The sequence below is a fragment of the Lactuca serriola genome, chromosome 8 (assembly GCF_051521515.1).
Source record: "Lactuca serriola cultivar US96UC23 chromosome 8, Lser_US96UC23_V15, whole genome shotgun sequence".
Taxonomy (NCBI): Eukaryota; Viridiplantae; Streptophyta; class Magnoliopsida; order Asterales; family Asteraceae; genus Lactuca; species Lactuca serriola.
Window position 1 is genome coordinate 107,267,691 of NC_136415.1, and position 16,507 is coordinate 107,284,197.

Below are 16,507 nucleotides of genomic sequence, written 5' to 3' on the forward strand. Positions count from 1 at the left end.
ACGGTAGGTGGGTATCCCAAGACTTTCCGAAGTCTATCACACATGCACGAAGCATGTCTTCAAGCGTCTGAATGGTTCGTTCGCTTTGACCGTCCGTTTGTGGGTGATACGCGGTGCTCATATCAAGATGAGTTCCCATTGCCTTGTGGAGCGACTGCCAAAAGCGTGACGTGAACCTACTGTCCCTATCCGAGATGATGGATTTTGGCACTCCATGAAGTCTTACAATCTCTCGTAGGTACAAACGCGTCAGCCTCTCCATCTTGTAGGACTCTTTGATGGGCAGGAAATGGGCAGATTTCGTCAGTCGGTCGATTATTACCCATATGGTGTCCAATCCGTCCGACGTCTTGGGCAGCTTGGTCACGAAGTCCATAGAAATCCCCTCCCATTTCCACTCAGGGATTGCCGGTTGCTGTAACAATCCGGAAGGTTTCTGGTATTCCACTTTTACTTTGGCACACGTAAGGCACTTACTAACATAAGTTGCGATTTCCGCCTTCATGTTAGGCCACCAATAGTGCTGCTTAATGTCCAAATACATCTTGTCAGAACCAGGATGAATGGAGTATCGTGTCTTGTGGGCTTCCTTCATAACGGTCTCCCTGAATCCTCCGATCTTTGGAACCCAAATACGGTTCATGAAGTAGTATACCCCATTCTCTTTGACTTCCAGGTTCTTCTCCATTCCACGTAATGCCTCGCTAGTTCTATTTTCCGTTTTCATAGCCTCTGCCTGGGCTGATGCAATTTGAGTGGTCAGATGAGACTGAATGGTTATCGAGTGCGTTTTCGTACGGCGATTTGTGTATTCCTTCCGACTTAATGCGTCAGCTACCACGTTGGCCTTGCCTGGATGGTACTTGATCTCGCATTCGTAGTCGTTTAACAACTCCACCCATCTTCGTTGTCTCATGTTCAGCTCCTTCTGATTCAAGATGTGCTGGAGGCTCTTGTGGTCCGTAAAGATGGTGCACTTTGTACCGTACAGGTAGTGCCTCCAAATTTTTAGAGCGAAGACCACAGCTCCCAGTTCTAGGTCATGGGTTGTGTAATTTACTTCGTGCGTCTTTAGTTGACGGGACGCATATGCTATTACTCTTCCACGTTGCATGAGAACGCAACCTAAGCCCTGATTTGACGCGTCACAGTAAACTACAAAATCTTCCGTTCCTTCGGGTAGAGATAATACAGGAGCGCTACAAAGAGCTTGCTTCAAGGTTCGAAACGCAATCTCTTGTCTGTCTGTCCACTTGAATGGCACACTCTTTTGCGTAAGCAAGGTAAGTGGCTTGGCGATTTTAGAGAAGTTTTGGATGAATCTCCTATAGTACCCTGCTAGGCCTAAGAACTGACGAATTTCTGTGGGCGTAGTCGGAGTTGCCCATCCTTCCACAGCTTTGACCTTAGAGGGATCCACATGAATTCCATCTTGGCTAACTACGTGACCTAGAAAATTCACGCTCCGTAGCCAAAACTCACACTTAGAGAGTTTGGCGTAAAGCCTTTCCGATCGCAGCGTCTCTAGGACTTGTCGGAGATGTTGGCCATGCTCCTCTTTGCTTCGAGAATAGACGAGGATGTCATCGATAAACACAATGACGAAGTTGTCCAAGAACGGTCGACAGATTCGGTTCATTAGGTCTATAAATGCGGCGGGTGCATTTGTTAGACCGAAGGGCATTACGACGAATTCATAATGTCCATAGCGGGTTCGGAAAGCGGTTTTAGGAATATCTTCTTCTCGGACCTTGAGTTGATGGTATCCGGACCGTAGATCTATTTTAGAAAAATAGCTAGCTCCTTGGAGCTGGTCGAATAGATCATCGATTCGCGGGAGTGGGTAGCGATTTTTAACAATGAGTTTGTTCAACTCTCTGTAATCGATGCACATTCTGAAAGATCCATCCTTCTTTTTGACAAAGAGCACCGGAGCTCCCCATGGCGAGTAGCTAGGTCGGATAAATCCCTTGTCCAGAAGCTCACTGAGTTGGCTGGATAATTCCTGCATTTCAGCGGGAGCCAGTCGGTATGGTGATTTAGCGAGAGGAGTTGCTCCTGGGACGAGGTCGATTCGGAACTCAACCTGTCTCTCTGGGGGTACTCCTGGAAGATCTTCGGGAAACACGTCCGGAAATTCACATGCTACCGGAATGTCTTGGATGTTAGTTTCTTCTTTGGCCTTGTCCGCTATGTGGGCCAAGAACGCTAAGTTGTTCTTTCGCAGATGTTTTTGTGCTTTGATGCACGAGATAAGACGAAGATTCGTGCTAGGTTTGTCTCCATAAATTACTAGGGTTTCGTGATTCGGGAGACGAAGGCGAACGGCCTTCTCGTGGCACATAATCTCAGCATGGTGGGGGCTTAACCAATCCATGCCGATAATCACATCAAAACTCCTAATTGATACTGGCATTAGATCTATTCGAAAGACGTGCTGGTTAAGGGTTAGGGTACATCCAGTGTAGATTTCCCTAGTGGATTCGGTCTTCCCATTGGCCATTTCCACCGTATAGGTTTCATTTAGCTTTTGGGGTTGTTGTTTTAATAAATGTTTAAACTTCTCGCTTACGAAACTTCGCTCCGCTCCGGTATCAAATAAGATGCATGCATAAGTGTGGTTTAGGAGGAACGTACCGGTCACAACTGCGGGGTCCTGAACTGCATCACTCTGACTCATAGTCAGCATTCTTCCTGCTCCTCCGTTTCCTGAGTTGTTGTTGTGGTTAGGGCAGTCTCGACGGAAATGTCCCGTCCTTCCACACCCGAAACAGGTGTGGCTAGGCCCTGCGTTGTTGCCGCCGGCATTGGTGTTGTTGGTATTGCGGTGGTTGTTATTGTTGTTCTGGTTGTTTCCCTGACTCTGGTTCTGAGAAGGATAAGTCCTGCAGAACCTTGCAGTGTGTCCCCTTCGGTTGCAACTGGTGCAATGGAACTCCCTACATTCTCCTTGGTGATGGAAACCGCACTTGTTGCATTTGGGATGAGTGCCGGAATAGGGTCTTGAAGTATTTGAAGCAGCTGAGGCTGGAGCATGTGATGTGACTGGTACCGGCGCAGTGACAGCGTGAACTGCCACTGTTTGTTGCTTTTTAGAGGTCTCGGGACCTTGACGCCCCTTCCTCTTGTTGTTCCATCCTTTCTTACCATCGCTCTCCTTCTTCTTTTCAGTCTCTACCGGTTTCTCGCCCTTTTTGTGGTTATGATCATACAGCCTCTTTGCCAATCTCTTCGCACTGTCAAAAGTTTCAGGGTTCGCAGCTATCACATTCCCTTGAATGGGGGTTGTCAATCCCCAAATGAATCGTTCAATCTTCTTCCCCTCTGATGTGATCATACCCGGGCACAACAGAGACAGTTCGCTGAATCTCGATATGTAAGCATCGATGTTCCCATTCTGCACCGTGAGATTCCATAGTTCCTGCTCCATCTTCTGTATTTCGCCCCGGGGGCAGTACTCAGCCGTTAACATCTCTTTCATCTCTGCCCAGGGAATAGAGTTGGCGACAGGGAGTGTCATAGCTTCCACATGACCATTCCACCAAGTGAGCGCTTGGTCTACAAAAGTGCAGGCCGCGAACTTCACTTTCATCTGCTCGGGGCACTCGCATATCTCGAATACCGACTCTACCTTCTCGATCCATCGCTTCAGGGCGATCACTCCTCCGGTACCGTTGAAAGTTCGGGGTTTAGCGTTCGCAAAATCCTTGTAGGTGCACGTTTTAGTGAGTCCTTGGTTCGTCCCGTTGTTCGAACTTCCGGAGCCTTGACCATTGCCTCCTCCGTTGTTTCCTCGGTGAAGTTGTGCCATAGCTGCCGTGACCGCAGCAGACACGGCTGCCTGGAAAGCAGTGGAGTCAACTTCCGGCGGGGTTGGTTCGGGATTTCCGCGAGTAGCTGGGCGAGGCATCTTTCTGTCATGAAACGGAAAGATGTTGAGTGTACGTGGTTTCGGTGAGGTTATGATCCTACTAACTAGGTGTAGGGTACGAACCTAAGCATTACTATCATCAAGCATGCAATCATAATGTCCCAACACATAGCAACTGAGAATAATTTAGCAAAACACATAAAAGTTTATTAATATTATCCGCATTTCGTACAAGAAAATTTGCTCGTAGGAGCATACATAAGTAACACTAATCCGACAGCATAACGGCTCCATGAGTAGTGTAGTCACTTAAACATAGAGCCGGAGTACATAACATAGTTACTAATATCCTACTACGATAGGTCTATCCCTAACCGCGATGAGCTGCGTCAGGAGGTGGTGCCGAAGTCATATGCCGAAATGTTGTGCCAGTAGCTGCGCCATCTCTTCCATGTCTCCTATAACCTCATCCCTCTCATGCTCTGCTTGCACTGCCCGAGCCTCCATAGCATACAGCTGTTGTCGCAGTGCAGCGATCTCAACTTCGAGGGAACGGTTCTCTCTTGGGGGGTTCACTGGTGGGGTAGGGTGATCTGGTTGTGCCTCGTCCTCGCATGGCGGGATGGGGTCCTGGTCCCCGTCCCGGCCGTCTTCGTCGTCATCGTCGAGCTCTCCAAATTCATAGTCAGTGTCTACATATTCGTCGGGTTTGACGTCGTGTGCTTCTCCTGGATTCTCTCCCGGCTCATCCACAAGCATCCCGTGAGCTACTAAGGCCTGATGAAACTGGATACCCTGCTGCTCCTCCTCGGGCTCCTCCTCCTCCTCTAGCCACCCGTTGTTTCCCTGATTGGGGAAGTAGGGGTCTCCCGGGTGATGAAAACCAGCCATGCTGTCTGCGCGAGTACGGAATTATGCTACATTATTCCTAGGGTACTATGACTATTACACAGGCTAAGCAAATATTCTCTTTTTGAGTGATAGAGGGTAAAATTTTTAGGTTCCCTGGCTATTCCGATCTCATCAAGACATGTGTTAGTTTTACCTTGGAGAGAATGTAGTTGATCAGGCTACATTCACTCCTTGGTATCACTAAGAACAGTCCCGAATTAACCGAGATACCAGCATTATGGTGTTTGATTCAGCGTTAGGTCCTTACTCCTAATGCAAGCAAGTGTATTTTATTCATTTGTTTTGTTCAGAGTTATGTTAGTCCTTCTTTTTGGTTTATAGTTGCATATCAATGTATGGCTCGACATGCTAGTTCACTATAAACAAAGCTCTGATACCAACCTATCACACCCCCGAACCAGACGGCGGAAACGTCCGGGGGCTGTCGTGACTCAATTGAATACCATAACATTGAATATATATGAAACAAAACAACATTCGTCACCAATCATCAACATAGTACAACCAGTAGTGTTTACATGTCATACATTGTTTAAGACATTACATTTCCAAAAATTAATTTTGTTTGGTTCATTCAAAAATAAACTGCAACCGTCACTGAGTATGATTTCCCTTGATTCACTGGTTCCCTGAGAATACAAGTATTTTGAAAAACGTCAACATATGAAATGTTGGTGAGTTCATAAGTAGTGTTTGAAATTGAATGTTTATATTGCTTGAAAAACCACCAGAAAATCCGATATTTTCTGAAAAGAAAAGCTTTCGAAAACGTTTGTGAAGATCCATAGGTATGCTTGTTTGTTTCTATACTTAAAAAAAATGTTCCTTTAAGATGTATGCGTTTCAAATCTGTATGTGATAAAAAAAAAACCTAGGGAAACCCGATGTTCCCCTAGCTCTTTTGGAATCCATTAAGTTGCGTTGAAAACATTATGAAAATAGCAGTATCGGTCCCAAGCGACGTTGGAAGGTTCTCGAGCATTGATTATTTACTACAAACCCGCATTACACAAACGCCCAGTTTATAGTTATACTAACGAACCCGAAGGCGTCGTCCGTACTAATCACGTTATCCAATCGCCCGGACTAAGTGTAGTCCCACATCCGAAGAGAAAGAGGTCACGAAGACCCCGGTAACTCCATTAACCGGTTGGGGAAAATATGCGTGCGAGGGGTCCCCGACCCGCCTCGTAAAATGTGTAGACTTTTCTAGCAATACCATGGACCCTTGGGGACCAGTGGTACAAGCCATTGAAAGTCACCCTACGTTGTGCCAAGTCGGTGAAACTCAACACTTCGTAGAAAAAAAAATGTCTTCGGGCCTTAAGATCAGGTCATTGGGCTAGCTAGGCCCAACAAACAAGATTTTACACTTTTGGGGCCCGAAGATGGTGCGTAGACGTCTGTGCACACTCGTATGTATATGTATTACCAGTCGTTATTTGTACGTATCGAAGAGTTAGTAGTTGTAGATTTTCATTGGCTCGAGACCGAGCCAATTCGTTTAACAACGACTTTTGGTATTGTAATGAGTTGTATCTCGTTGATAGTTGAGGTGTCATTATTTGATCAAGTTGTACATATTGAATCAGCCTTGGAATATTTCTGTTTTCAGCCCCTCATTATTTGTAAAATTTACATTTTCAACCCTTTTATTTCAATATTTCCCGGTTTGGTCCTTAAACTATTTTTCTTGACATTTTAACACCAAAAATTATTGAAATTAATATTTTCCAGCATATTTTCCATAGAAAACAGTTTAGGTCCCTGAAAATGCAGTTTTTCTCGGTTTTAGCCCTTCTTTTCGCAATTTTGACAATTTTGGCCCAAAATGGAAAATTTTTGCAACTTTGGTCCTTTTTAAATTTAAAAAGCATTTTAAACCTTTGAAAAGGGTTGGGACACTTATAGTCCACTGTTTTACAGAATTTCACAGTTTTGGCCCTTCAAAACAGAAAAATTCGCATAATGGGCCTCCTTGGGCCGAAATTTTCATTTTTAGCCCAATAAGCTTGAAATTTATGTTTTTAATCCTCTAATTGAATAGAATTCCAGAAATAGTTTTATGGAAACTGTTTTGGCACATTTCAACCATCAGAATCTGTAAAATGTCAATTTGGGCCCTTAATTTTGTATTTTTCACATTTTTGGCCCAAAATGTGTGTTTTTAGCTTAAAGAAAATTGTTGTTAACCACTTAGCTATTTTTCTTGTATCACTTATTATGTAGGAGCACATTTGAAGCTAAAATCATAAAACATAAGTTACATCTCGGTTTTGAGGGGTTTAATAGCTAGATCCAACATTAAAACACATATAAGCATACATATAAGCATGGAAATCATACAAGGCATACAAACACATATAGATCTACACTTTCACTTGTATTCCCCCCCACAAAAACTCATAAAAACAGAAAATAGGGGTATGAATCTCACCTTGGGGTGTTGGTTCGGTTTTTGCAAGGAAAATGGAAGGAAAAATGAAGTGTTTTTGGCCTTGGCTCCCTTTGGTGAAGATCTTGAGTTTTGAGATGATTCTAGGGTGTAAGATCACGATTTTTGTATAGATTAGGAAAGGATTTTAATAACAAAAGAATTTAAACCATAGATCCATGCATAATCTTACCTTAGATGATGATTTACTTGCAAAATCCTCTTGGAAAGTCCCTAAATTTCGAGATTTTTGGAGAGGGGAGGGAGGAGAGTTCTTGTGTGTTCTAGAGAGAAAGTTGAGATATTTTTGGTGTGTGTGGTGTTGCTCTCGGCCAAACAAGAAGAGAAGAGAGAAAAGAAGTGACTCTTGAAGTGATACATGCATGGAGGTATGTGATATGTGCCTAGAAATCCATTAGATAATAGTGAGGTGGCAACCAAAGTCAACCTCCCTTGGATTTGGGCCTTGGGCCGAGAATATGAAGGGGAAAGAGGAAAAATTTGGGCTTTTGCCCCTAAGCCCAACATTAGAGGTAGTTTAGGGTATTTATTGGACTTATAAAATAAAATTGTGATTTTTTTATGCTTTATTAAGCTAGGTTAGGTTAAATTATGGATCAAACTTGTGTTTTATTTCCTTCTAGGTTCTACCTAGCCCAAAATATTGGAATAAACGAATGTGGGTCCAATTAGAGCCCAATTAGGGTCCTAAGCCCATGATAGTCTAATTGGAAGCTTATTGGTTCATTTGGATCCAATAAGGAAGTCTTAGTCCAAAATGGACTTAACCAAAACTTCTAGGGTCTCCAATTGTTTGATGACTATTTATAGTACTTGTATCTTGTATTTGATTAAAGTTTTTGATTCACATTAACTTGAATGTATAGATTACATAGCTTAAAATTCACAGTTGTGACAATAATGTGATAAATTGCGCCATGTTATAGACTAGTAACAACGACAACGTATAGTCGAAAAAATAAGGTATGACGTTTGGCACCCGCAGACCTGCCGGTCCCGCTGTAGCTAGCAGCGAGGTGTAGGATAGTCAATCCAGTATAGATCTATACGCAAACTCATGCTCTCCCTCCAAGAGAATTCTGGCTACAACTCGGGTCATGACATTTAAGACATGCTCCGATACAGTGGATCACAATTGTTAACGTATTCTCGTATATGTAATATAATGTTACTTGTTCTAATATCGTTGTATATGTTCTCTTAGTAATAAGTATTGACTCATGAATGAACTGACTCGTTGATCTAGAAATCGTAGTAGTATGATCCTATGTTACCCCGATGGTGACTTACTGATGATGTACTGATAAGTATGAATAGGGAAGTACTTTTATGTCTATATATGTATATTTGATACATAACTAATATTGAAACCACCTTCGGACAGTTACCCGAAATCCCACCAGACCACATCCAAATCGAGAAAAAGGAAATAGGGCGGATGGCCTTCCTAAGCCCTTTAAACATTACTTATATATCTATACATATATTGGCATGCAATTTATAAGAAGTAAAACAAAATTTAATAAAAGCATTTGATAAGTAAAAGAGTTTGTAAAACATTTTGAAGTAAAACAGTTTGATAAACAATTGGAACAGTGAATAAATCATTGATTTTCTAGTTATAAATCACATGTGATTAATGCAATCACATGTGATTGATGCAATAACTATAAGTATTTAACTTGTATTCCCCCCATAAAGTATTTAAAACATTTAAAAGCATTTCAAAAGTTAATTAAAGGGGTATGAACTCACTTGCGGTGAGTGGATTGGATTGAAGTATCGGATACCGTGCTAGGTGGCACACGGAGACTTGTTCACACGCACAAGCCTAGTTATCATATAAAGAGCATATATATAACTAATTAGCCAAATAATAACTTAACAAAATAATTTGGGACACTTAGGAGCATGTAAACACTTTGTATAAGTGTTATAGGTCCTAATGGTTGCATCTAAGTTGATATGGGACAAGGCAAAAGGGTTGAAAAACTTCCAAGGACCTTGTATAAGAGTTTACCACCCAACAAACCCCACCCTTGGAGTTTACAGTCGTAAACCCTTGAGTTTACGGCCGTGAACTCCACTCTTGGTGGTTTTGGGTGTTTTAAGGTGCTAAATGAATCCTAGAATAAGCCTAGCATTGGTAGATTAATCCTTTAGGTAGTTTAAGGCCCTAGAATGCTCCTTTGAGGATTTTACGGCCTAAAGACCATACCCCTAGAGTTTACGGCCGTAAACTCCTATGGGGTGTTTGTTTTAATTCTTTTAGGCCTCTTGCACAAGTAGGATAGCTTCTAGGTTTCTGTTTAAGGCTAAAGGGGACTTTAGGCACACTTTTGTGCCTTCACTTGGAGTTTACGGCCCATGTGATATTCCTTGGCCATAAACACCCTTTAAGGGATGGATTTGATGTGTTTAGGTGTCCAAATTAGCTACAAGTATTAGAGGGTAATTGTCTTAAAGCCTTAGGGGTGTTTAGGGCACTTTAAGTCCTTGAAAAATGGTGTTTACGGTCCAAGAAACTATTGGGCCGTAAACTCCAAAAGCTATGTGTTCTTAAATGATTTCTAGCCTCAAATGATTCTACATTAAGTCCTTAACTAGTTGCCTAACAAGGAAATGGGACTAGGTAGCCTTAAAGCTCCATTTTGGAGTTTACTCCCCAAGAACGTTCTTGGGCGGTAAACTCCCGGATCTTGCATTTTAGACATGTAAACAATGTTATAAAGCATATAAAAAGCATTGAAACACATTTTGGAAAGTAGACTCACGATTTGGGATGAAAACCCGAAGATCCGTGAGAGAGAAAATGGCTTTTCTCTAGTTGGAAATGTGAATAATGAATTAATTTAATTCAGAAATCTATTTATAGTCCTGAAATATTTTGGCAGAAAATATTTTTATTCCGGAATTTGATTCTAACATTATGAAGTTTTGAAAGGCTCAAGTTTCACAAACCCATGAGCATCCACTCTCCTGATAACTCCTTAAATGTAGACCCTAATGTACACAAACGCATTCGGAAAAGTCTGAAATTCACTGAAACTGGACTAGCTTCTATTGAATAGATAATGTTCGTACAAATGGAAATTTCGGGTTGTCACATCATCCCCTCGTTAGAAGGAATTTCGTCCCGAAATTAGAATTTAAGCAAATACGAAGTTACAACAATTAAGCGAAAAGGTGAGGGTACTGTAGTTTCATCTGATCCTCGCGTTCCCAAGTGAATTGCGGTCCTCGCTTGGCATTCCAGTGAACCTTCACTATAGGGATACGGCTTTGCTTCGTCTGCTTGACCTCACGGTCCATGATCTCTACTGGTTCTTCCACGAAGTTGAGGCACTCGTTGATCTCGATCTCGTCGAGTGCGATTACAAGAGTCTCGTCGGACAGACACTTTTTCAAGTTAGATACGTGGAATGTAGAATGTACGTTAGGAAGTGCGTCGGGTAGGTCGAGTTTGTAAGCTACGGGGCCGACTCTTGCAAGAATCTCAAAAGGCCCTATGTACCTCGGATTAAGCTTCCCACGCTTCCCGAAGCGTATCAAGCCTTTCTAGGGTGAGACTTTGAGAAGGACTCGGTCTCCCACCTGAAATTCCAAAGGTTTCCTTCGTTTATCGGCGTAGTTCTTCTGTCGGTCTCTAGAGGCTTTCAATCGTTCACGGATCTGAACGATTTTCTCTATCGTTTCCCGAATGATCTCCGGACCGGTGAGAGTACTGTCGGAATCTTGCCCCCTGGCTAATTGGGTATCACCCACCTCAGCCCAGCACAGAGGGGATCTGCACTTTCGACCGTAGAGAGCTTCGAATGGAGCAGCCTTGATGCTCGTGTGATAACTGTTATTATAGGAAAACTCGACAAGGGGTAAATGAGTATCCCATGCCTTTCCAAATTCAATCACACAGGCTCGGAACATATCTTCCAGTGTTTGGATGGTCCTCTCACTCTGTCCGTCGATCTGTGGATGGTAGGCTGTGCTCATGTCCAGCCTTGTTCCTAGGATATGTTGCAGTGATTGCCAGAATCTTGAGGTGAACCTACTATCTCTATCGGAGATAATGGATATAGGTACACCATGTAGCCGTACGATTTCCCTAATGTATGTTCTCGTAAGTTTCTCCATCTTGTCAGTTTCTTTGATAGGCAGGAAGTGTGCAGACTTGGTCAATCTATCGACGATGACCCATATGGTGTCAAGTCCACCCGTTGTCTTGGGAAACTTGGTTATGAAATCCATAGTGATCCGCTCCCACTTCCATTCTGGAATCTCTGGTTGTTGCAGTAAACCAGAGGGCTTCTGGTACTCGACCTTAACCTTTGCGCAAGTAAGGCATTTACTTACGAAGGTAGCAATCTCTGCTTTCATATTAGGCCACTAGTATAGCTTTTTAAGATCCAGATACATCTTATCTGAACCTGGGTGGACAGAATACCGAGTGTTGTGCGCCTCGGTCATGACCAAGTCTCGGCAACCATCGTGCTTCGTTGTCCAGATCCGGTTCATGAAATATAAGGCTCCGTAACCCTTGGCTTCTAAATTCTTGTCCATTCCTCTAAGGGATTCACTCGTCACATTTTCAGGTTTCAAGGCTTCAAGTTGGGCCTCCTGAATTTGCTTAGACAAGTGCGAATGGATGGTTATTGACAATGACTTGACTTTGCAACCAGAATATTCCTTCCGACCTAGGGCGTCTGCTACTACGTTGGCTTTACCCGGATGATAACAAATATCGCATTCGTAGTCACTGAGTAGCTCGACCCACCGTCGTTGTCTCATGTTGAGCTCCTTCTGATCGAAAATGTGTTGTAAACTCTTGTGGTCGGTAAAGATAGTGCTTTTTGTTCCATACAAGTACTGTCTCCAGATCTTCAGAGCAAACACCACTGCTCCTAGTTCCAGATCATGGGTCGTATAGTTAACCTCATGTGTCTTCAACTGTCTCGAGGCGTAGGCGATGACCTTACCTCGCTACATCAGAACACATCCGAGCCCTTGATTTGATGCATCACAATAGACTACGGAGTCTTCTATTCCTTCGGGAAGGGATAGTATTGGCGCGGTGCACAAGGCTCTCTTGAGCGTTTGGAACGTTCTCTCTTGTTTCTCTTCCCAGTCAAAGGCAACGCCTTTCTGGGTCAGGGTTGTAAGAGGTTTCGCTATTCGGGAGAAGTTCTGAATGAATCTGCGGTAGTAGCCAGCGAGACCTAGAAATTAACGAATTTCTGTAGGCGTCTTGGGTGTTGACCAGTTCTCAATGGCTTTAATTTTGGATGGGTCCAGGTGGATTCCCTCTTTGCTTACCACGTGCCCTAAGAATTCAACTCTTCGGATCCAAAATTCACATTTCGAGAACTTCGCATAAAGTTTCTCCTTTCGTAATGTCCCTAGAACTTGTCGCAGATGATCGCCATGCTCTTCCTTACTTCGGGAGTAGATCAGGATGCCGTCAATGAAAATGATGACGAACTGATCCAAGTAAGGTCGGCATACTCTATTCATCAGATCCATGAAGACTGCGGGTGCATTGGTCTATCCGAATGGCATCACCACGAACTCATAGTATCCGTAACGAGTTCGGAAGGCTGTCTTCGGCACATCCTCCTCTAGTACTCGTAGCTGGTGATATCCGGATCTCAGATCAATCTTGGAAAAATAGTTCGCCCCTTGCAGTTGGTCGAATAGATCATCCATGCGAGGCAGAGGGTAACGATTCTTAACAGTCAGTTTGTTGAGTTCTCTGTAATCGATACACATACGGAATGATCCGTCTTTCTTCTTAACGAACAAAACCGGTGCTCCCCAAGGTGAGAAACTTGGTCTTATAAAGCCCTTGCTGAGCAGTTCGTTAAGTTGACCAGAGAGTTCCTGCATCTCAGCTGGTGCTAAACGGTAGGGCGACTTGGCTACTAGGGTAGCTCCTGGGACTAAGTCGATTATGAACTCGACCTGTCGTTGCGGAGGTAATCCAGGTAGCTCTTCTGGGAAAATGTCGAGGAAGTCGCTCACTACTGGGATGTTCTTTAGTTCTTTCGTCTCGAGGCTTGTGTCGACGGCGTGAGCAAGGAATGCGTGGTATTCTTTGCGCAGATATTTCTGGGCTTGAATGCTTGATATAATGTGAAGACTCGCACCAGGTTTGTCGCCGTAGACTATAAGTGTTTCATTAGACGGGAGGTTTAGACGGACTTCTTTCTCGTAGCACATGATGTCAGTGCGATGAAGACTTAACCAATCCATGCCAATAATAACGTCGAAACTTTTTATTGAGACCGACATGAGGTCGATTGGGAATGAGTGGTTATCTAGAGTTAGCATACAACCTAAGTATATGCTAATTGTACTTTCGGTTTTCCCATTAGACATTTCTACGGTGAATTGTTCCCTAAGTGTGTGTGGTTGTTGTTTAAGCATGCGAGCAAATTTGTGGTTTACGAAGCTTCGCTCCGCTCCACTATCGAACAGAATGCATGCATAGGAGTTATCGAGGAGGAACGTACCAGTCACCACTGTCGGGTCAGCAACTGCTTCCCCGTGCCCGATAGCGAGTACCCTCCCTGCTCCTCCAACATTCTTCGCTTTGGGGCAGTCCCTCTTATAGTGGCCTGCTTCGCCACATCCATAGCAGGTCGGGCTCGCGCTAGAGCCGGGGACTTGGGCGATCGGTTGTGCCGGGAACTTACAGAAACGGACGGTGTGTCCTCTCCTATGGCAGTTAGAGCACTGCATTTCATGGCAGGGGCCATTGTGGTGGTAATTGCATTTGTTGCACTTGGGCAAACTTCCAGCATACCGTCCCACCGGAGCAGCAGCAGCAGCAGGGGTTATTGTTGCATGCACTACCACAATTTGCTGCTTTTTGGCAGCTCGTTTCGTCTTTTTCCTTTCCTCCCAGAGTTTCCGCTTTCAGTCAGCGGGTTTGGAGGGTTCCGAGATGGCTAGAGCGGTTGTTGTAGGGGTCTTGACTCCATGGTCGATGAGTCGTTGTGCCAATCTCTTGGCACTGTCAAAGGTAGCGGGGTTTGATGATAGGACATTCCCCTGATACGAAGGCACCAGCCCCCATATGTACCTCTCGATCTTTTTCCCCTCGGTGGAAACCATATTGGGGCAGAGGGCCACCAATTCGCTGAACCTGGCGGTATAGGAGACTACGTCGGAGCCCTTCATGGTTAGGCTCCACAGCTCCTGCTCTAATTTTTGGACCTCGCCCCTCGGGCAGTATTCCTCCATCATGAGGTCTTTCAGCGTTTCCCAGCCCATGTCGTTGGCTACGATGAGGGTTAGAGCTTTAACGTGGCTGTTCCACCACGTCAGGGCCTTTCCCTCAAAGGTGCATGCGGCATATTTGACTTTGCTCGCAGCAGGGCATGAACAGATTTCGAAGACTGATTCAGTCTTCTCGAACCATTGCGAGAGGGCAATGACTCCGCCGGTCCCATGAAAGGACATCAGCTTGCAGTTGGTGAAATCCTTGTAGGAGCACTCTCTCGAGCGCACAGGGGTTTCAACCGGAGTTGATTCAATAGGGGTTCCACCTCTGCTGGCATCAGATGAGTGATACTGAGCCATGGCAGTTGCCACTGTTGCAGCTACGTCAGCATTCAGGGCTGCAGTATCGATGACCGGTGGCGAAGGAGGCGGTGGAGGTGCAGGGTTATTCCTGGGAGATTTGCGAGGAGGCATCTTTCAGGTATAAGTTTATAAAGATAAGAAAAGTGGTAAGAATCAATTTGTAAGCAACATGGGAGTGACACATGGACTAACTAACCATAGTCCAACAATTGAATGAGTGTTTGAAATCATAACAAGGAATATTAGTAGGAAAACACAAGTGTATAGATTTTTCCCACAGACAGATAGATTTCAATAATACTGGTATTACTGATGTAATAAGTTCAGGGAAAATTGACCTAACAGTAGGTCTTACATCATACCATACAGAAAGTTTGACAGTTCTTAGATTCCTAATTAGAGTACTGAAAGTTAGGAATATTTACAGACAAGTGCTACTTAGAGCACAGGTGTTCAAGGCTATTCCTTAATCAAAAGACAGAGATGTACTAGACATCATCTAACGGCGATGGGAATTCCTCGGGCGAGCCCTGAGGTCTGACACTTGACGAAACACCTCTTGAAGGTGTCAATCCTGAGCTCTCTGTCGTGCTCGAAGTTCCACGACTTCAGCTCGGGAGGCAGCCAGCTATTGCTGTAGGGTTTCATTGGTTCTCCGGGTCCGTTCCATGTCTTCTTCAAGACGACGGATGCGGACTGTATTGACACCAGAGTTGGCATCAATATCCATGACCCGGTCGATGGCTGCTCGACCTTGCTCGACATTACGAGCTATTCTGCGGATAATGACAGGCAGAGCTCGGTCAGCAGAGCCACCATTGCTGACGTTGTAAAAGGTTCGGTCCCCAAAGTATGGTAAGGGTTGACCCTGTTTGTCACTCCAGCGATTCAAATTGGTTGCCCACAAGGGAGTAGGACCTGGAAAAGCTGGTCGGGGGTTGTTCGGGGCTTGACCTACTAGCGGTAGGTTGTTGACTTCAGGCTTGGAGTCAGATCCATCAGAAAAGCCCTCTGCGAGGTGATCATCCAAAGGGATTGGATGGTCATCTTCGGGCTCTTCTTCGATCCACCCGACATTGCCTTCATTTCGAAAGTACGGGTCGCCGTGATGGAATCCAGCCATTTAAATCTATGCGAGAAGAGAGGTATAAGAATATAGTATACATGTAACTAGTAGTACAAAATACACCTATAGTATTTTAAGTTTAAGTTTTACTGATCTTCTTGTGGTATTGTTGGTAAGTTTTTAGACTTGTCAACACATCACAACCGTTCTAGGGCATATGCTAATCACTCCTAGGACCAGCATAGTTGATCAGGCTATGCCATTCCCAAGACTGACCATACATCCCCGAGCTCACTTGTGATATTTAACAATCGCAATACTTTTGTTCTTGTCATTGTGACACTGATTTTAGTATGAATGCAGACTAGTATACTTAATTAAATATTTTAATATTTAAAGTATAAACTCTTGGTCAGAGTGCCTTAATCCCTAATGGGTTTATAGTTTAGTATATCTTTTACGGGTTGATATACTTGATTCACTATAAACAATGCTCTGATACCAATCTGTCACACCCCAAAACCATGAACAGCGGAAACGTTCTGGGGCGGAGGACGTCATGTAAAGTATCACAACACAGTAAATGTAAATAAGAAAAGAACATCATCCATTGCATTAAATA